Genomic DNA, 21,831 nt, shown 5'->3' on the forward strand with positions numbered 1-21,831 from the left:
GCCCCCTTCGTTGCTCGAGTCCTGTATCCCTCCCAGGAGGGAGCCTAAGGACTCTAAGACGATTCCCAAATCATCAGCAAGGATCAGGGAGGAACCGTCTAGAGCCGCTGAGGATGTCCACGTGTCCCCCCAGGAAGAGCCACTGTGGACGGGAGACTTAGCTGCCAGTCCTTCAGGAGGAGAGCACCAGGAGTCAGAACATGTTTTCTGGCAAGTCCTGACCCTCCCTCAATGGGATCCCAGACCCTGAGATTCCCCCTCGTGAAGGTAAGGACACGGTCCTGGACCGCATCTATGGCCCCCAGAAACCCTCTAGGGCCAGTGCAGCTTTGCCCTGGTCTCAGGGGATGAAGAGTGCCAGGGACAAGGTCGAGGGCCAGCTCTCTGAGCTTGCCTCCTCCAGCAGATCGAGTACCGGTAACAAGCTCCTCCCTCCTCCTCGAGTCCATCAGAGGAGGTACTTCGAGATCCTTGAGGAGTCTTGTCTGAGTCTTCCGTTGCACCACTCTGTGGAAGAACTCACAGGGGGAGTCCCTCTTGAGAGACTCTCCAACTGGCACGTGCCTTTCTCTGCCACTGAGATCTTAAGCCAGGAGAAAGTCACCAAGTGTGCCATGCAGGCAACTTCGTGGCTCGACATCTGGCTGGGGTCTCTGGGCATCCTGGTGCGGTCCGAAGACCTCTCCAAAGAAAGCTCCAGGAAGGCGCTGGAGACTTTCTTACTCTCAAGCACACGGACCATTGAGTTTCTGGCCCACCAAGTCTCAAGCTTGTGGGCCAATACGATTCTCAAACGTCGGGACGCTGTGGCCAAGAGGTTCCACCAGAAGGTCCCCAGTTCGAAGGTTAGCAGGCTCAGACACTCTTCCGTGTTCGGTAAGAGTCTGTTTGAGCCTAAGGACGTAGAGCTCACCGCTGAGAGGTGGAGGAAATCCAACCAGGATTCCCTCATCCACAGGGCCCTGACATCGAGGCCCTACAAACCTCCAGCGGTTCAGCAGCCCCGTCCAGCTAAGAACACGAAGAAGACTACTGCAGCGAAGCCAAAGGTGTCTAGGTAGTAGGTTGGCCTGGGCACCAACCGCCCGTTGAGATACTACCGCTAGAGCATTATGGGGTCCTTTAACTGGCCAGACAGTAGGCCTACTACATAGGACCCTTCTCTCTGGTTACGGTTCTTTCCCTTTGCCTACAAAGACACCGAATAGTCTGGCCTATTCTTTACAGATTCTCCTCTGTCCTCATACACCTGACAACACTGAGATTGCCAAACAATTCTTTTTCACACAAGGGGTTAACTACTGCACTGTAATTGTTCAGTAGCTACTTTCCTCTTGGTAAGGGTAGAAGAGACTCTTCAGCTATGGTAAGCAGCTCTTCTAGGAGAAGGACACTCCAAAATCAAACCATTGTTCTCTAGTCTTGGGCAGTGCCATAACCTCTGTACCATGGTCTTCCACTGTCTTGGGTTAGAGTTCTCGTGCTTGAGGGTACACTCGGGCACACTTCTATCTAGTTTTTCTTCCTCTTGTTTTGCTAAAGTTTTTTTTATAGTTTTTATAGGAAATATTTATTTTGATGTTGTTGCTGTACTTAAAATATTTTACTTTTCTTTATTTCCTTTCCTCACTGGGCTATTTTCCCTGTTGGGGCCCCTGGGCTTATAGTATCCTGCTTTTCCAACTAGGGTTGTAGCTTAGCATTTAATAATAATAATAATAATAATAATAAGCCCTTTCCTGCCAAGAGCAGAAGGAGCAAGAAGTCCTCCAGGGGGAGGCAAGAACCCTAAAGGTAACAGCCGAGGCCGAAAACGCTAGGGTTGGCAATCCCCCTGCATGTCCACCAGTGGGGGGATGCCTACAGAGTTGCGCGACAAGGTGGCAGCAACTCGGGTCAGATGCCTGAACGATCTCTGTGATCACTCTAGGTTATCGCGTCCCGTTCACAGCCTCTCTACCTCCCCTGACAGCGAATCCAGTGTCGTTGAGGTCTTTTGCCATGGGATCGGCAAAAGGGCAAGCCCTTCGGGCAGAAGTCCAGACCGTGTTGAAGAAGGACGCTCTCTATGAGGTTGTAGACGGGTCCCCAGGCTTCTACAGTCGACTCTTTCTTGTGAGAAAGGCGTCTGGAGGCTGGAGACCAGTCATCGACCTCTCAACCCTGAACGGGTTTGTCAAGCAGACTCCGTTCAGTGTGGAGACGGCAGACATGGTCAGACTTGCGGTGAGACCACTAGACTTCATGTGTACACTGGACCTGAAGGACGCGTACTTCCAGATCCCAATCCATCCGTCTTCAAGGAAGTACCTAAGATTCTGCCTAGACAACAAGATCTACCAGTTCAAGGTGCTGTGCTTCGGTCTCTCCACAGCCCCTCAGGTGTTCACCAGAGTATTCACCCTCATCTCTTCGTGGGCTCACAGGATCGGCATCCGTCTCCTTCGTTATCTGGACGACTGGCTGATCCTAGCGGACTCGGTGGCAACCCTTCTTCGCCACCAAGACAAGCTCCTCGAAGTTTGCCAGGATCTAGGGATCGTGGTAAATCTCGAGAAATCCTCCCTGCAGCCCTCTCAGAAACTGGTATATCTAGGCATGATCATAGACACCAATCTCCACAAAGCCTTCCCATCAGACGACAGGATAGCAAGGCTGAGGAAGGTTGCGAGACCTTTCCTCAATCGAGAAGAACTCCCAGCCCAATCGTGGCTTCGTCTCCTCGGCCACCTCTCCTCCCTGACCCGTCTCGTTCCCAACGGTCGCCTCAGAATGAGATCTCTCCAGTGGCGACTCAAGTCCCGGTGGAGTCAAGGCCACGACTCCCCAGACACTTTGATCCCTATGGGCACTGCGGAACGGACGGATCTCCGGTGGTGGGTGGCGGATGAGAACCTACGAAAGGGAGTGGATCTTCTCCTCCCCCCCAGATTTGATGCTGTTTTCGGACGCATCAAACAAAGGGTGGGGAGCCCACGTTCTGAACCACAGGACCTCAGGCCTGTGGTCAGAATCAGAAAAGTACCTTCACATAAACCTGCTAGAAATGAAGGCCGTGTTTCTGGCACTTCAGAAGTTCCACCAAGTCCTGGCGGGCCACTCTGTGGTGGTGATGAGCGACAACACCACGGTAGTGGCTTATATCAACAAGCAGGGAGGTACCTTTTCAGAACAGCTATCCCATCTTGCAGTAGAGATCCTGAGATGGTCCGAGGTCCACTCAATTTCACTAGCAGCTCGCTTCATTCCAGGCAAAAGGAATGTGCTCGCCGACAGTCTGAGCAGAGCGACACAGATAGTGAGTACCGAGTGGTCTTTGGATCCTCAGATAGCCAACAAAGTCCTGACTTTGTGGGGTTCCCCGACGGTGGATCTGTTCGCTACGGCGCTGAACACCAAGCTCCCGCTGTACTGCTCCCCGGTCCCGGACCCCAAGGCTCTCTGGCAGGATGCCTTCCAACAACGGTGGGACAACGTCGATGTGTACGCCTTTCCCCCGTTCTGTCTGATGAGGAGTGTACTCAACAGGATCTTGAACCTCTGCAGGTACGCTATGCTCCCTTGTGTTCCTAGTATTAAGATGTAATACTGTCATGTCCCCATACCCTGACGAGGTGGTATTGGGAGAGTCCTAGCCTAGATTTCCATCTAAAGAACTCCAGGTCAACTTCCTAGGACGAGTCACTTCTCACCTTTACACACAGCTTACGTAGGCCGCAGCAGTTTCACAGCTGTCAGCGAGGAGCAGGGACCCCTTACTTCTTGAGTTCCTACACACTCGAGTTTGGTGTCCCCGGGCAAGCCAAAGCCAATATGGGAGGGTACTTACCGCCCTTCCTAAGGGTTAAGTCACCCCATGTAAATAGCGTGGTTTGTATTTCAGTTACGGAACAAATGACAAATTCGTAGATAATTTGTATTTTTCCTAATTATATAAACCTTAGCTATTTGCACATATGTGCCCGCCAGCCCTGTCCCCCAAGATAAGTCCTACCTCTAAGCAAAGTGAAGCATTCACCGGTGTGTGTGAGGGGGGGTAGCTAGCTACCCCTCCCTACTCCCCGCTAATTAGCGGCGGGGTAGTAAACCCTCATTAAAACTTTTATGGCTCGTCATTCAGCTACGCCGAAGTAATTGCCCCCATGTAAATAGCTAAGGTTTGTATAGTTAGGAAAAATACAAATTATCTACGAATTTGTCATCTTTGGCTGCGGACAGGACATAGTTGATGTCCGATGTGCAACTATTAAAAGGTGAAAGTGCAAGTGCAGTGAAGTGAAGTTAAGTGCAGTGGAGGGTGCGCCTGCTCGTGTCTGTAAAGGCGAAAGGAGACGAGAGGCTTTAACAAACGAGCAGACGTCCCCTCGAACGTACCTGTGGGCGCCTCCCAGGACGTTTGCCCTCACCATTGGAAAGGTGAGGTTAAGTGTTTTTCTTCGTCTTCGGATGACCTCTTGCGTAAAAGAGGCTGGAAGCTCGCTTCTAGACCTCTTAAGAGGACCTATGATAAGGCCTATCGACGTCCTGCTGGTTCAAAACCTGGATGTAGTCACTGGGATACTTCAGAGCCTTTTGAAAGTCCCCCGATTAAACGTCCTTATAGAACGCTGGACGTTTCCAAGGATCATTCTGTGCACTCAGGACCAGGCTTTACCTCATTCCAAGCTCCCAAGCAGCCCTCAGACTGGTTTTCGCCTTCTAGGCGCTCTGTTCCGTTTAGCGATGATTAGAACATTGTGATTTCATCACCGATTTCACAACGTTCGGATCCTAACTTTGTCATTCTTCAAGACATGCAAAGCAGGCTCTTGTCCTTTATGCAATCATACCAGCGTAGCGACAAATCTCATTTCAGCGCACGTGGACGGTTTTGGTCGTGATCGGAGCAGCGAACTAGGATGTGTTCCCAAACGCCCTCGTAATCGGGGTTCTAAGCTTCCTGCTAGCCGCTATGAACGTCCCTTAGGAAGTGATCGTGATCGTTCTCCTAAGTCCGCAGTCCACAGTTCTTTTATTGAACGCGAACGTTCTTTCAAGAGCAAGGAGTTCTTTCCTTCAGACAGTGTGCTCGTGCGTTCTTCTAAGAAAGACGTCGGACGTCCTGTTAAACAGGTTATTGAACATCCTTGCAAACGTATTACCGAACGCCGTGTTAAACAGGCTTATGTTCGTTCTTTGGATAAGTCTTTCGAACGTCCTTCGATTCAGGATCCTGGACTTCCTACGGAACAGGCTGCCGATCCTCCTTCGGAACAGGCTGCCAAATGTCCTTGCAAACAGGCTACCGAACGTCCTTACAAGCAGGCTGCCAAACGTCCTATAATTCAGGAAGTTTCTCTCTCTGCCAATTATTTTAGTGAGCGTCCTTCAGGTCGTGTTTCCGGAAGGATAACAGTTGAACGAGTCGCTGAACAACAAGAGGTTCGTAGTACTGAACGCTTGTCAGAAGTTGATGGCAAGCGTGTTCCTGAATATGATCCTGAACGTCCTATCCCTTCTCATATTTCGGATGTTAGTTTGGATTACGATGAGAAGGCTCATCCTTTTCAAGACATCAATACAGTTCATGTACAGGAACTTCTTGTCTCCGATCGAGCTGATCGCGAGCGTTCGGATGAGCCGCACACGACTCTGCTGCCTGATTCTATTCGCAATGAGCCTATTTCTATTGCGGTTGGCACTCAGGATTTTTCTGAAAAAGAAACTGCTCTTAACCCTACTGCTCCCGAAGGAACGTTGCAAGAGAAGGAAGTAGAAGGCCAGCTTTCTCCTATGGAGTTCGATGACGTTTCAGAAGACGAGGACTCTGTTTCTTTCCGTCATTCTGCCGATCTGAAAAACTAATGAAAGTTTTTACGGAAGAGTTTTCAGACTTTTTGTGCCTGTAGCTCCGCGCTCGCTTCCGTCTGAGTTTACTCTCCGGAAAGCCTCTAAGAAAGCCCGCTTTAGTAAGATGGTATTGTCGCGCTCGTCTAAGAGAGCTCTTAAATTGATGGGTGACTGGTTACAGTCTAAGAAGGCCTTAGGAAAGACGGCTTTATCCTTTCCTCCAGCTAGACTTGCTTCGAGGTCGAGCATCTGGTACGAGACAGGAGAAGTTCTCGGCTTGGGGATTCCTGCCTCTGCCCAGGGAGATTTCTCAAGCCTCGTAGACGCTCCTCGTCGGTCGGCCATGAGAAAGACCAAGATTTTTGGTCTACTTCAGAGATGGACCACCTTCTCAAGGGAATTTTTCGAGCCTTTGAAGTTTTTAACTTTTTAGACTGGACACTTGGGGCTTTGGGTAAAAAAGTTGAGACTTTTAAAGTGGGGGATACCTCTGCCCTGGTCCATTTGATGTTGTGCATGGACAAAGCCTTGAGGGATGGCTCTAACGAACTTGCAGCTCTTTTTTTTCTGCAGGCATTCTTAAGAAAAGAGATCAACTTTGCTCTTTTCTTTCGCCGGGGGTTACTCCCTTCCAGAAGTCCGAACTTTTGTATGCGCCTCTTTCTCCATTGCTGTTCCCACAAGAGCTTATCAGGGAGATTTCTGCAGCTTTAGCTCAGAAGGCTACTCAGGATCTTGTCTCCAAGTCTGCTAGAAAGGCTCTTCCTCCCTCTTTTACCAGCCGCAAGCCTAAGGAAGATACTTTTCCCAAGTTTTCCCAGCCCTTTCGAGGGAGATCTTCCAGCAGGGGTAGTTCCAGACCTGATGCTAGAAGGAGTAAGAGAAGAGGCTTCAGAGCAGGGCGAAGCAGAGTCTGACTGCTTTCGCCTTCAGGCAGTAGGTGCTAGACTACTCAAATTCTGGCAAGCGTGGGAGAAGAGAGGAGCAGATCAGTGGTCTATTCAGATCTTGAAGGAGGGCTACAAGATCCCCTTTCTAGGGAGCCCTCCTCTGGTCTTAGTTCCCGTGGATTTCTCTCCCAGATAGAGAGAGGAGGCAAAGAGACAAGCTCTATCGAACCAAGTGTCTCTTATGTTAGAAAAGGGGGCCATAGAGAAGGTTCAGGATATTTGTTCTCTGGGTTTCTACAACCGTCTATTCCTGGTACCCAAGAACTCGGGAGGATGGCGTCCAGTTCTGGACGACGTGAGTGCGCTGAACAAGTTCATCATCAAAACGAAGTTCACCATGGAAACTTCGAAGTCAGTGCTAGCAGTAGTAAGGAGGGACGACTGGATGGTCTCATTAGACCTTCAGGACGCTACTTCCACATCCCTATCCATCCGAGCTTCAGATCCTACCTAAGGTTCGTTTTCATGGGAGATGTCTTCCAATTCAGAGCCCTATGCTTCGGTCTTTGCACAGCACCTCAGATTCTTTACGAAGCTCATGCTGAATGTAGCAAAGATCCTCCATTCAAGGGGCATAAGAGCCTCCCTGTATCTCGACGACTGGCTTCTCAGAGCGCACTCTTACGATCACTGCCTGAAGGATCTTCAGACAACCTTGGACCTTGCGAAAGAACTGGGTCTCCTTGTAAACAAGGAAAAGTCTCTCTTGGTTCCATCTCAAGAGATTTTATATTTTGGGTTGACGATACGGAGTCAGATTTTTCACGCTTTTCCGTCTCCCTCAAGGATAGAGCAAGCCAAGTTGAAACTAAGATCGTTTCAAAGCAAGAAAGTATGTTCAGCAAGGAAATGGATGAGTCTGGTAGGAACCCTCTCCTCCTTGGAACAATTCGTCCCACTGGGAAGACTGAATCTTCGTCCTCTCCAGTTCCATCTCAACAGCCATTGGGACAAGGAGAGGGACTTAGAAACGATGTCCATTCCTATCACGAACCCCATCAAAGACTGCCTTTGGTGGTGGGAAGAACCACACAAATTCCAGGAAGGTCTCGACTTACTGTATCAATAAAGAGCCCAGACCTTGTGTTATGCTCCGACGCCTCGGACACAGGATGGGGAGCAACCCTAAACAAGTTAGAAGTCTCAAGACTATGGTCAGAGACCCAGAAATCCTTGCATATAAACCACAAGGAGTTGTTGGCAGTTTTTTTTAGCCCTCAAAAGTTTCGAGGAATTAGTCACCAACAAAGTGGTTCAGGTCAAAGCGGACAACACGACAGCATTGGTCTACATCTCAAAGCAAGGGGGAACACACTCGATATCTCTGTACGAGACGTCAAAGAATCTCCTGGTGTGGGCAAGAGAGAGGAACGTTATACTTCTGACAAGATTCATTCAAGGGGAGAAAAACGTAATGGCTGACAGTCTCAGCAGACGAAATCAGATCCTTCCAACAGAGTGGACCCTCAACCTTCATGTGTGCAAGAGCCTGTGGCATCTTTGGGGTTGCCCTTACATAGATCTTTTCGCAACCTCGAAGACGAAGAGGTTAGAGGCATATTGCTCCCCTGTTCCGGATCCAGAAGCAGTCCACATAGACGCTTTTCTGTTGGACTGGTCCCATCTAGATCTGTACGCCTTCCCACCTTACAAGATCCTGTACAAAGTAGTACAGAAATTTGTGACATCCAAAGGAACCAGGATGACCCTAGTGGCTCCTTATTGGCCGTCAAGAGAATGGTTTACAGAGGTACTGGAATGGGTGATAGACACCCCAAGAATTCTTCCTTTAAGAGTAGATCTACTCAGACAACCCCACTTGGAAAGATTGCATCAAAATCTCCACGCTCTTCAGCTGACTGCTTTCAGACTATCGAAAGACTCGCTAGATCTAGAGGCTTTTCGAAGGAGGCAGCTCAAGCTATTGCAAGAGCAAGAAGGACTTTGACCATCAAAGTTTATCAATCTAAGTGGCAGGTTTTCAGAGAGTGGTGTAGAATCAACTCTCTTTCCTCATCCAGTACCTCTGTAGCTCAAATTGCGGATTTCCTGCTATATCTTCGAAGGAAGTGCAATTTCTCCTCCTCTACTATTAAAGGCTATAAGAGTATGGTAGCTACTGTGTTTAGGCATAGGAACCTTGACCTCTCTAGCAATAAGGATCTGCAAGAACTTCTCAAGTCTTTCGAGGCTTCAAAACGACGGAACCAAGATTCTCCAGCCTGGAATTTGGATATTGTTTTGAAGTATCTTATGAGCGACAGGTTTGAGCCACTGGGTTCAACTTTCTTGAAAGACCTCACTATGAAGACTTTATTTTTGGTCAGTCTTGCAACAGCCAAAAGAGTGAGTGAGATTCATGCGTTTAGCAAAAACATTGGATTTCGTAATGGTAAAGCTGTCTGTTCCTTACAGTTAGGCTTTCTTGCCAAAAACGAACGCCCTTCTCAGCCTTGGGCTAAAGCATTCGAGATTCCAAATCTTACGGATCTGGTTGGAGATGAGGAAGAAGGAGTCTTGTGCCCAGTTAGAGCTCTGAGATGCTACTTGGAGAGAACAAAAGATTTACGAGGCAAGTCTGAATCTTTGTGGTGTTCAGTAAAAAAGCCCTCTTTACAGATGTCTAAAAATGCCTTGTCATATTTTGTCAGGCTTTTGATTAAGGAAGCTCATATTCATTGTAATGAATCAGACCTTGGACTTTTAAAGGTCAAGACTCATGAAGTCAGAGCAGTGGCAACGTCGGCAGCATTCAGGCAGAATAGATCTCTACAAAGCATAATGGACACAACCTTCTGGAGGAGCAAATCTGTGTTTGCGTCATATTATTTGAAAGGTGTTCAGACTTGTTACGAGGACCGTTACACTCTGGGTCCATTCGTAGCAGCGAGTGCAATAGTGAGTGAAGGATCCACCACTATGTTCCCATAATCCCAATAACCTTTTCTTCTCTTGGTACTTTTAATTGTTTTTTATGGTTGTTTGTGGAGATTGTGTCAGTCTTCCACAATTATTGATTTTGTCAGGTGGTCAAGTTTGTTCCTTGAGAGCACCCGGAACTGGTTATTGGAGGAGGTTCTGTCATGATGAGGTTTTGACACCGGTTTGACAGTCCCTTCGAGATCTTCAGCCTCCTGGGAGGATCGCTGGATCTCATAAGGCTAGCAGACATAATGAGGCAGAGTATCATTGAAGTCAGCTTCCTTATCAGGTACGAACCCTCAAGTTTTGTTTTAATTAACTCTTTAAGTAGAATTCCCGATATGCTAGCTGTCTCTAACCCTCCACCAAAGGTGTTGATCAGCTATATATATAACTACCGGGTAAGTCTTGTGTTTAAAAATTATATTTTCATTAATAAAATAAATTTTTGAACATACTTAACCGGTAGTTATATATAATTTTAGTCCCACCCTCCTCCCCTCTAAGAGACTAGAGGCATGGAATATATGAGGGTCACTGGAATGGTTTCCAGGTACCTTGCTAGGGTGCAGGGGTGGTACACCTGGCTATCCAACTGGCGGTTGGTGCGAGTTTCAAATTTTCTGCTGTTAACGTCGGGGACGTAAGCTATATATATAACTACCGGGTAAGTATGTTCAAAAATTTATTTTATTAATGAAAATATCATTTTAATACAGTAAGAAAAATGACATTTGTAATAACATGATATCTATTTCATATGAAATCCTACTATTTGTTGACTTTTGTAACTGGAAATTATAGGTATGGGAGTTGGGTAACAAAATTTGACTTGCAAACAGCTTCTTGGAACCTATTAAGTTTGTAAGTTGAGGATCTTCTATAAATTAAGCCTAATATTTTGTTCCCCAACTGGTTAGTCTTGTTAGGTGTAATGGTTAAACTTTGTTGTAAATATCTACAGTAGATGACAACATTCTAAATGCATTTGAAACAAGTAGAAAGAGCATTCAGACATTTTAGGTCTCCGTCAATGAAGATTGTTAACATTTGACTCAAGTCTACAGATTGAGCTTTCCCTTCTTCATCTGTTGACCGTGAATGATTCTACTGTATTTTAATAACAGCAATAACTAGAATTGCGATCTTCATCTGTATCACCTCCAGAATCTAATGGGGTCTTCCAGAGCAAAATACCTATCCGTTCCAGGACATGGAACCTATCCGTTGTTAGTCACAATCTTGATCGGGATTACTTCCAAAAGCAAAGGGGTTCTTCCTATCCGCTGTTAAAATAGATGATAATCCCGCAGGAGGTTTTGCCGTATTCCTGCTAACAGACAAACAAACAGATAGATAAATAAATAAATAAATGCAGGTCTTTTATAACCCCCTGGGCAGAGGAAACAAAGCTAAAAGTCTGCATAAAATGATGGACACACATTTTATCCCAAGGGAGAAGTTTGCACTTAAGGGCTGTTAAGTTTCATCTTTGGAGTCTGGAAATATTGAGAATATTTCTACTGTCTTTATCATGTTTATTAATTCGTCTTCAGAGGTGGTTTGAAATATGATTATTATTGTTATTCTTATTAGTTAAGCTACAACCCTAGTTGGAAAAGCAGGATGCTATAAGCCCAAGGGCTCCTATAGGAATAAATAGCCAAATGAGGAAAGGAAACAAATTAACTACATGAGAAGTGATTAATAATCAATATAAAGTAACTTCAGGGTCAGTATCAGTGTTAAAATAGATCTGTCCTTCATAAACTAAGAGGAGAGACTTATATCAATCTGTTCAACATAAAAACATTCGCTGCTTATTAGAACTTTTGAAGCTCTTTTACCGTAAAATTGTGTAATATTTATACTGTATAAGATGAATGAGTGAAATATTTTCGCAAAAATCTTATTGTAGACTTTAATCTTAGTTTAGCTTGAACTTGATGACTCAATGTAATTAGGAAAGATATATATTTTTTTTTTGGAAAAGTTTGTTCAAGTGATTTCACCAATTCAAGATTGAGAAAATTCTGACAATGTTGAAAACGGTTTGGCGAGATATTACCGCCAGAGAATTCAAGATTGAGAAAATTCTGACAATGTTGAAAACAGTTTGGCGAGATATTACCGCCAGAGAGTTGTTGGGTCCTTAGCCTGGCCAGATAGTACTACTGTACCTTGGACCCCTCTCTGATTATGTGTCATATTTCCTTTGCCTACACATTCACCTAATAGTCTGGCCTATTCTTTACAAATTTTCCTCTTTCCTCATACACCTTAGAACACTATGATAGCTGAACAATTCATCACTCAAAGGGTTAACTTCTGCACTGTAGTCATTCATTGGCTAATTTTCTCTTGGTAAGGGTAAAAACTCTTTAGCTATGGTAAGCACCTCCTCTAGGAGGACACTCCAAAATCAAAACAATGTTCCCTTCTCTTGGTTAGTGCCATAGCCTCTGTACCATGGTGTTCCACTGTCTGGGGTTAGAGTTCTCTGTCTTAGGGTACACTCAGGGACACTATTCTATCTGTGTCTTTATTTCCTTACTAGGCTATTTTCCCCATGGACCCCTTGGCCTTATAGTATCCTGAGTTTTCAACTAGTGTTGTAGTTTAGCAAGTAAGGATAATAACAATAATATTAGTCAATATTCAAGAACGTAATCAGGGCCATATTCGCAAAGTCAAACTTTTAATCGAAGGCTCTCACGCTTGTGTTAGATTATGATGGGTATGACAATCTCAGAATAATAGCAGTTACTTCTCATCTCTTCTGCCTTCTCCTTTGATAAACCATTATAATTCTAATTTTGTTCTTGATAGGATTCTAAAGGTAGCATTTTAGATTGAATCCACTGCTAGGGTTGCGGTAGCTTATGGGTAACAAACTGTCTGTTGGACTGGGGTTCAAGACTCGCTCAAGCTTGATAGTTTCTTGTGAGCTAAGGATAGGGGATTTGGGGAGCATATAGGTCTACTTACTGAGTCATCAGGAACCATTGCCTGGCCCTGGTTGTGTCCAATTGTTGGGTTATAGTATTTTTATATAAAAAAAAAGACTTGCGACAGCCCACATGTTGAATTTAATCAGATATTTAAGTGATTTAGATAATACAGATGTTCTAGTCTCAAGTAGAACTTATTGAGGGTTGTCATCATATAATTTGTTTCAATATAATTTTGATTTTAGAGAAAGATGACTTTACCTACATTTATTGTGAAGTGTAGCATAGCAGATATTTAGTAGACCATTAAAAAGAATAGTTAATAGATTTTATAGATTTTGATTAATTAGTAAGACTATCGTATTAACCTTTGAGATAGCAAGAGATTGAAATGCCCTTAATCTGATACTGTATTTCATTCCAGGCTGACCAGCTGAAATCGAAAGTCCGAAGAATAGGATTCATTCCGGCTCCAACTTGTGACCTGGAGTTTGGTCCTCAGAGACAAGATGCAGAGATACTTTGCAATGGTGACCATTTTGGTCACAAACATGTAAGGGGGTATGACTTATAGTCTACGAGCCCCACCCAGAGACCAGCTCCGGGCAGTATGGAACGAACGAAACGAAGAATGAGGTGTAGGCGTACATCAGCGTGTATCCAAGTCTTTTCGTCTTCTAGATTCTGAACATGTGAAGGTAAGGCATTGATATAACTGGAATTATGATATTGTTATCAATCTGTTCCTACACAAATACAAACTCTCGTCATTTGTATGAGCAAGCTCTTTACTCACTTATTACCTCCGCCAATGATGTAATGAAATTGAGTCGGTTTATTTATTTATTTATTTGTCTGTGGACAGGATTACGTCAAATCCACTGGATGGATTTTAACAAAATTTTCTCCCCAGATAGAACTTAGGCCATTGATAACTTCATCAACTATTGGAGATGATCCGGTACCGGATCCAGATTTTAGATCTGGATTTGCATTTTTCACAATTTTAAAGATTATGTCTAAAGAAATTGACACATTGAATTTTCACCAAATTCTAACAATGGACAGATTTTAGTCATCGTACGAAACCATGAAAATTTGGAGGTGATCCGTTCCGTTGCTGGGCGGAGGGATTTGCCTTTTCTTCGGCACCTCCTTAATTGTCTTCTCTATTCTAATTCTTTTATTTTAAACATAAAACTTACCCGCTGGTTATATAAGAATGGCTAGCGTTCCCGACGCCTCGGCAGAACTATTTAAAAACTCGCGGCTAACGGAGGTATGTCAGGTGTACACTAGCACCCTGGTGGACTACAGGTAGAATTACTCCCACTTCCTCAGATTTTTCCTGCCGGTCGTACTGATCAGAACGTTGAAAATTCACTCGCTGTTTACATTCACTTGGACGGTTTATTTGGTGATGTATTCTGTCTTTGTGTTTTTGTTGGCTTTCGCTTTGGTGTTTTCCTTTTCAAATATTCTTGAAATCTTATTATTGTGAGGTTATTTAGTTATTTTGACCTTTGTTATTGTTTAATTTTCTCTTGTCACTTTTCAATATGGCTGACCCCTCCCCTTTATATTGGAAGTGTAGTAAAGGTTGTCAGACTCGACTTCCTAAAGGTTCTGTTGATCCGCACACAATTTGTGTTAAATGTAGAGGGAAATCGTGTGCTGATGGGGATCCGTGTGAAGAATGTTCTTCGTTAATGGAAAGTCAGTGGGTAGCTTACGAGCGTTATACTCAGAAATTAGAGAAAGATAGAATTAGGAAAGAAAGGATTAGACGTAGTTTGTCCCGTTCTGTGGAGTCTACTCAGGATTTGGTTACTAAAACAGCCAGTAAGGTTTTACCTACGTCCTTCTCTTCTCGTAGAACTAAGGAAGGGGCTTCATATTCTCATTCTGCTCAGCCCTTTCGGGGTAAATCTACAGGGAGAAGTACTTTCAAGCCAGAGGCAAGAAAGCAAAGGAAAAGAGGAGCCAAGCCAAGCTGGGGCAGGGTCTGACGGTTCTCCCCTTCAAGCAGTGGGAGCCAGGCTGAACAACTACTGGCAGGCCTGGGAGAAGAAGGGAGCGGATCCTTGGTCGGTACGTCTTTTAAAGGAAGGATACAAAATTCCATTTGTATTAAAGCCTCCTTTAGTCGCAGATCCGGTGGATCTTTCACCCAAGTACAAGAGAGGACCGAAGAGGCAGGCCATACACTTGCAAGTGTCGCTTCTACTAAAAAAGAGAGCGGTAGAAAGGGTACAGGATTTGGAGTCTCCAGGGTTTTATAACCGCTTGTTCCTAGTTCTGAAGAGTTCAGGGGAATGGAGACCGGTTCTGGATGTGAGCGCCCTCAACCGCTACGTCCAGAACTCGAAATTCACTATGGAGACTCAGAAGACTGTGCTGGCAGCAGTGAGGAAAGGCGACTGGATGGTATCATTGGACCTCCAGGACGCTTATTTTCATGTTCCGATACATCCAAGCTGCAAACGTTATCTGAGGTTCGTATACAAGGAAAAGGTCTTCCAGTTTCGAGCTTTATGTTTTGGCCTCTGCACAGCTCCTCTGATTTTTACAAAATTAATGATGAATGTGGCGAGCATGCTGCACTCGGGGCATCAGAGCCTCCCTGTACTTGGACGATTGGTTGATAAGAGCTCCCTCAGTCGAGCGCTGTTTGAAGGACCTTCAGTTGACCATGGATTTGACAAAAGAATTGGGACTTCTAGTGAGTTCAAAGAAGTCACAGTTGACTCCATCCCAGAAGATCCTTTATTTGGGGATAGAGATTCGGAGTCAGGATTTTCGGGCTTTTCCGTCGCCTGCAAGAGTTCAGTCAGCCCTTCTAAGGCTGGAGGCCTTTATGGAGAAAAGAGTCACTATGGTAAGGGAATGGATGAGTCTTCTGGGAACCCTCTCGTCTCTAGAGAAGTTTGTATCTCTGGTAAGGTTGCACCTGCGCCCGCTTCAATTCCACCTCAATGCTCATTGGAAAAGGGGAGACTGTCTCGACAAAGAGAGTATTCCCGTTACGAATACGATCAAATCACATCTTCAATGGTGGAGCAATGCTCACAAACTCAACGAGGGTCTATCGTTGGAGCAGAGTAACCCAGACCTCATGTTGTTCTCAGACGCCTCAAATTCAGGGTGGAGAGCAACATTGGGAAGAAGAGAGATCTCAGGGTGTTGGACAAAAGAACAGAAGGCTCTTCATATCAATCAGAAGGAGCTCTTAGCGGTGCACTTAGCCCTCAAAGGATTCGAGGGCCTGGTCCTGGACAAGGTGGTACAGGTCAATTCAGACAATACCACGGCCTTAGCGTACATAGCGAATGAGGGGGGGGACCCACTCGGAGTCTCTGTACGAGTTGGCGAAATCTACTCCTCTGGGCAAAGGAAAGGAGGATTCTTTTATTGACTCGATTCATTCAAGGAGCCAAGAATGTGAGTGTGGACAGGCTCAGCAGGAGGGACCAAGTTCTGTCCATGGAATAGATGCTGCATTTGGAGGTTTGTAAGAAGTTGTGGCGATTATGGGGTCACCCTCTCATAGATCTCTTTGCAACCTCCAAAACAAAGAGACTGGGAACGTATTGCTCTCCAGTACCAGATCCCAAGGCAGCTCACATAGACGCGTTCCTGCTGGATTGGGCCCACATGGATGTTTACGCGTTCCCACCCTTCAAGATCCTATACAAAGTAGTGCAAAAGTTCGTATCTCACAAGGAGACCAGAACGACTCTAATTGCTCCTTTTTGGCCGTCGAGAGTCTGGTTTCCGGAGATACTGGAGTGGGTAGTGGACGTGCTGAGAAGCCTCCCGTTGAGAGCAGATCTTCTCAGACAATCCCATTTGGCAAGAAATCACCAAAACCTCCGAGCTCTACGTCTGACTGCCTTCAGACTATCGAAAGACTCGCAAGATCTAGAGGCTTTTCGAAGGAGGCAGCCAAGGCTATTGCAAGAGCAAGGAGGACCTCTACCATTAGAGTATATCAATCCAAATGGGAGGTATTCAGAGAATGGTGTAGAGCTAACTCGGTTTCTTCGTCCAATACCTCTATAGCATAGATTGCCGACTTCCTTTTAGATCTGAGGAATAAGCATAACTTCTCGGTCCCGACGATTAAAGGATACAGTAGTATGCTGGCAACTGTTTTCAGACATAGAAATCTGGATCTCTCCAACAATAAAGATTTACAAGACCTACTTAGGTCTTTCGAAACGTCTAAGAGATGTCATCAGGTATCACCAGCTTGGAACTTGGATGTGGTACTTAGATTCCTTATGAGTGGCAGGTTTGAGCCTCTGCACTCTGCTACTTTTAAAGATATGACTTTGAAGACCCTTTTCTTGGTGAGCTTGGCAACGCCTAAAAGGGTCAGTGAGCTCCATGCTTTCAGCAAGATGATTGGATTCAGAAACGGAAAAGCAATATGTTCTTTGCAGCAGGGTTTTCTGGCCAAGAATGAACTTCCTTCTTGGCCGTGGCCAAAATCTTTTGAAATTACTAATCTTTATGACTTAGTGGGTGATGAGATAGAGAAAGTGCTATGTTCCGTTAGAGCTTTAAGGATATATCTAGAAAGAACAAGGAGCTTGAGAGGCAACTCGGAGGCGCTCTCAGCCTATGTCAGAAAATGCTCTTTCCTTTTTTATAAGGCTTTTAATTAGAGAAGCTCATTCATAGTGTAATGAGGCAGATCTTAGGCTGCTCAAGGTGAAGGCTCACGAAGTAAGAGCAGTGGCTACTTCAGTGGCTTTTAAACAGAATCGTTCTCTGCAAAGCATAATGGAAGCGACTTTTTGGAGAAGTAAGTCTGTATTTGCATCCCATTACTTGAAACATGTTCAGACTCTTTACGAGGACTGCTACACTTTGGGTCCATTCGTGGCTGCGAATGCGGTAGTAGGTGAAGGATCTACCACAACGTTCCCCTAATCCCTAATACGCTTTTCTTTCTCTTGGAACTTTGTTGTTTTTAAGGTTGTATGTGTAGACTGGTCGACAGTCTTCCGCAATCTAATGATTTGGTCAGGTGGTCATGTTATTCCTTGAGAGCGCCCGGAACAAGGGTATTAGTTGAGGTCCTGTCATGTTAGAGGTTTTGGCACCGTTTGACAGCTCCTAGAGATCTTCAGCCCCCTGGGTGGACCGCTGGATCTTTTAAGGATAACAGACAGAATGAGGCAGAGAACCATTGCAGTCTGTTGCCTTATCAGGTACGAACCACTTATATTAGTTATGTGTAACTATTAAGTGAATTTTCAATCAAGTTGCTGTCTCGGACCCGCCACCAAGGATGTCAATCAGCCATTCTTATATAACCAGCGGGTAAGTTTTATGTTTAAAAATGATATTTTCATAATAAAATAAATTTTTGAACATGGCTTACCCACTGGTTATGTAAGTTATAATCCCACCCTCCTCCCCTCTAGAGACCAAGGGGCAAGAAAAATCTGAGGAAGTGGGAGTAGTTCTACCTGTAGTCCACCAGGGTGCTAGTGTACACCTGACATACCTGCGTCAGCCGCGAGTTTTTAAATAGTTCTGCCGAGGCGTCGGGAACGCTGGCCATTCTTATATAACCAGAGGGTAAGTATGTTCAAAAATTTATTTTATTATGAAAATATCATTTTTCATCTCTCTTTTTTTCCACATCTGATATGTATATTCGTTTCTTTTCCCTATTCCTTCTTCCTTAAACAGAATGTTTCCTAATACCTTTTTTTCCTCTTCGTATGGCTGCTGTAGTTCTATTATTTTCCTTCTCTCGTCGCTGAGCTCAGGACAGCTAAGAATGAAATGGGTAGGGTCTTCAGTCTCTGCCCCTCACAGTTTACATTCTACCCTTCCTTCTACTTCATGCCTTTTCCTATCATTTAATCTTAGACAGTTGACCCTAGCTCTATACATAATAACAGAATCAGGTTTATATGGATCAAGGTCACGAGCTGCTATAGCTCGTGGCATTGCATCAGCTCAGTGCCGTTTGTGCAGCCTAGCTTTAGTAGCATACTGCTTTACAGTACAATCTGCTCCATTTGCAGACTTGAGTTCTCTTCCATATTGGCATTCAAGAAACTTGAGAAGCTCAAAGGGACTTAAAGGTATCAGAGAAACAGTGGATCAAGCCTGGGGACATTTGTTGTAACTAACTGTGTCCGACAAAGTTCTGCTACAATATTATTATCATTTCTAGTTAAGCTACAACCCTAGATGGAAAAGCAGGATGCTATAAGGCCAAGGTCTCCAAAAAGGAAAATAACCCATTGAGGAAAATGAATAGATAGAACAGTGTACCTGAGTGTTCCTTAAGCAATAGAACTCTAACCCAAAACAGTGGAAGACCATGGTACAGAGGGTAGAGAAAAATGGTTTGATTTTGGAGTGCTCTCTTAAGAGAACAGCTTGCCATAGCTAAACATAGCCAAAGAGTCTCTTCTACGCTTACCGAGTGGAAAGTAGAAACTGAACAATTACATTTGTAGTAGTTAACCCCTTGAGTGAAGAAGAATTTTTCAGTTATGCCTCACGTCAGGCATAAGAGGAAAGAGGAGAATGTGTAAAGAATATGCCAAACTATTCAGTGAATATATAGGCAAAGGAAAACTGAGCTGTAACCAGAGAGGAATCCAATGTAGTTATTATCTGGTCAGTCAAAGGACCCAATAACTCTAGTTTTATTACCTCAATGGGTGGCTAGTGCCTTGGCCAACCTGTTAAAGGTTTGTAAAGGCTGTTCATGAATGACAGAAACAAGAGACAGTGACAATGCCTTAGAAATTGATCATATATACATGTGATCAGCACCTAAGTCCCTGCTTCACCCAAACTGGGACCTATTAGAAAAGTATTTATGAGGCAAATAATGTTAAAAATGGGTGAATTTATTTATTAGAAGAAGAATGTTGAAGGAAAATTTGTAGATAATATTAGGGAAATGAGATTACTGTATAGGCATTTGTGAGACAACAAGTCAACTCTGCAGAGTGATTGGAGGTTTTTGCTTCCTCAAAATAGGCTAACCGGAAGCAATTTGTTTGTGATGAAAAAATCTACAGTATTATAAAATTATAAAATTATATATTTAACCTATAAGTGTATAATAATGCAAGCCCCAAGTAACAGTTAAACGGGTTATATAAAACATTCTAGTTACTCAGGGTCTTCAGTTCTTTTTTTTTTAAATCATTATGTTTTATTTTGTTAAACTATAGTTTTTATTATGATAAAGTGATGAGCTATTTGAGTGTGTGTTGTTGAACTTATTAAGAGCTTATAACATTTCTAAAAAACCTTATTTTCCTTTACAGGAGTCCTTTGTTCAGGATGTCTGAGTCCCATTTACGGACTGTCTCTCTCTTGTGACTGAAGACTTCGACGAACTTTCTCTTTCAAGACAATGCTCCAAAGATGCAACGAAGTTAGATCTACTCGGTTGTAATGATTTGAGCTAATTTACACATCTTAAGATTGATGTACCGTACAGTATTTACCAATCGTATACAGTATATTGATCTTAAGAAAACTAAAAAAGTTTGGTATAGTTTAAAAACTATTAGGTGTTTATTTAACAAAGAGCATCTAAAATTCTGTGTGAATTACCTTACTTTTTGCTCTGTGTTAGAAAATGATTGGCATCATGTTCCTCATATTATACTATTTTTTAAGGTTAATACAGAAAGTCCTCAACTTGTAAACTTAATAGTTAATAGTTTTAAATATTTAACTTGGCCGGTGAATATATAATAGCTGCAACTCTGCGGCTATTATATATTCACCGGGTAAGTATATTCAAAAATTTATTTTATAATTAAAATATCATGTTTCAAGAAGCTGTTTGTAAGTTTTGTTAAATTTTGGTCTGAGGTAGGCATCACCTAACTTGCGTGCCTTTGATTTTCAGCTGCAAAAGTCAACAAATAGTCAGGTTTCATGTTGCAAATGTTGTTTTGCTTACTGCATCAAATGATATAATGTTGTTCATTTTACAGTATTTCATTACGAATATTTGATACAACATCAGATTTGATTTCACTTGGATTTGTGTTCGTATTTCCAAAAGTTTGCAAGCTGAGGACCTTCTGTGTTTTGATAATATTGTTAATAGGCAGGACACGTTTACATTTTTGTGGAATTTATTGTTTAAAAACAAATTTAAATTGATATATTGTAGAAAGTTTCTGTTTTCATTTTTGCATTCTAGTCATGGCAAAAGATTTTTAACTGAGAAAGAATATTTTGATAAAGTCGGAGCAATTTTATCTCATGATAAATTTAATCAAAAGACAAATGATCTGGTTTGTATTTCGCTTAAGAATAATTGTAGGTGTACAGGTCACCATTTTTTATTTATGATAATTCTCTAATTATTTTGTGTCGCTTATTTTATCTTTCATACGTGATAGGAAAAGGACTTTTGTTACTATGCTAAGGTCCCGTAAATGTGTTCTGCCCGTTAATAATTACTGTAGGGTTTGATATTGTATTGCTGCAGCAGTGGCCAAGATCTCATTCATTCATGAGAGTCCCTTTGTAGTTTTTAGTTGTGGATATGGTCTCCTCTGAGGAGTATATACATGTTCATAGGAAAAACAAACCACCTCTGTGGGTTGTTATGATTATTTCTGGGCTCAACCTGTGTCGCTCCGTGAAATGCTCCTTATAGCACCATTTCTAAGGTATGAATACTGCTAAATATACCAGAGAAAAAAGCTGCATGGAATGCCAGGAATATACCCAGCTCGCTCACCCTTAGGAGAGCTGCTTACCATAGCTAAAGAGTCTCTTCTACCCTTACCAAGAGGAATGTAGCCACTGAACAATTACAGTGCTGCAGTTAACCCTTTGAGTGAGAAGAATTTTTTGGTAATCTCAGTGTTGTTAGGTGTATGAGGACAGGAGAATGTGTATAGAATAGGCCAGACTATTCATTGTGTGTGTAGGCAAAGAAAAAATTAGCCGTAAACAGAGAGAGGGATCCAATGTAGTACTTTTTGGCCAGTCAGTGGACCCAATAACTACCGCTAGTGTCTCTACGGGTGGATGGTGGTCCTGGCCAACCTACTTCCTATAAAATCAAAAGGAATTTTTCCTTTATTTAATCTATTGTACTTTAGCCGTTGTATATCACTTAGTTTTTAGTCAAGTGTTGTTGTGTTTCCAGTTGGAATTTTGTT

At 43.6% G+C, this 21,831-nt stretch overlaps 1 long non-coding RNA gene across 2 annotated transcripts in view; it reads left to right on the plus strand.

The window, feature by feature from the left end:
• The window catches only part of LOC137636108 (uncharacterized), a 61,470-nt gene extending 40,058 nt beyond the window's left edge, over positions 1–21,412 (plus strand). For both annotated transcript variants that reach the window (XR_011042936.1, XR_011042937.1), the window contains 2 exons: positions 13,077–13,350; positions 19,966–21,412. This is a non-coding gene — a long non-coding RNA (uncharacterized lncRNA). The remainder of the gene's footprint in view (positions 1–13,076; positions 13,351–19,965) is intronic.
• The last annotated feature ends 419 nt before the right edge of the window (positions 21,413–21,831 follow it).

This window comes from Palaemon carinicauda, unplaced genomic scaffold (genome assembly GCF_036898095.1).
Source record: "Palaemon carinicauda isolate YSFRI2023 unplaced genomic scaffold, ASM3689809v2 scaffold230, whole genome shotgun sequence".
NCBI classification, from domain to species: Eukaryota; Metazoa; Arthropoda; class Malacostraca; order Decapoda; family Palaemonidae; genus Palaemon; species Palaemon carinicauda.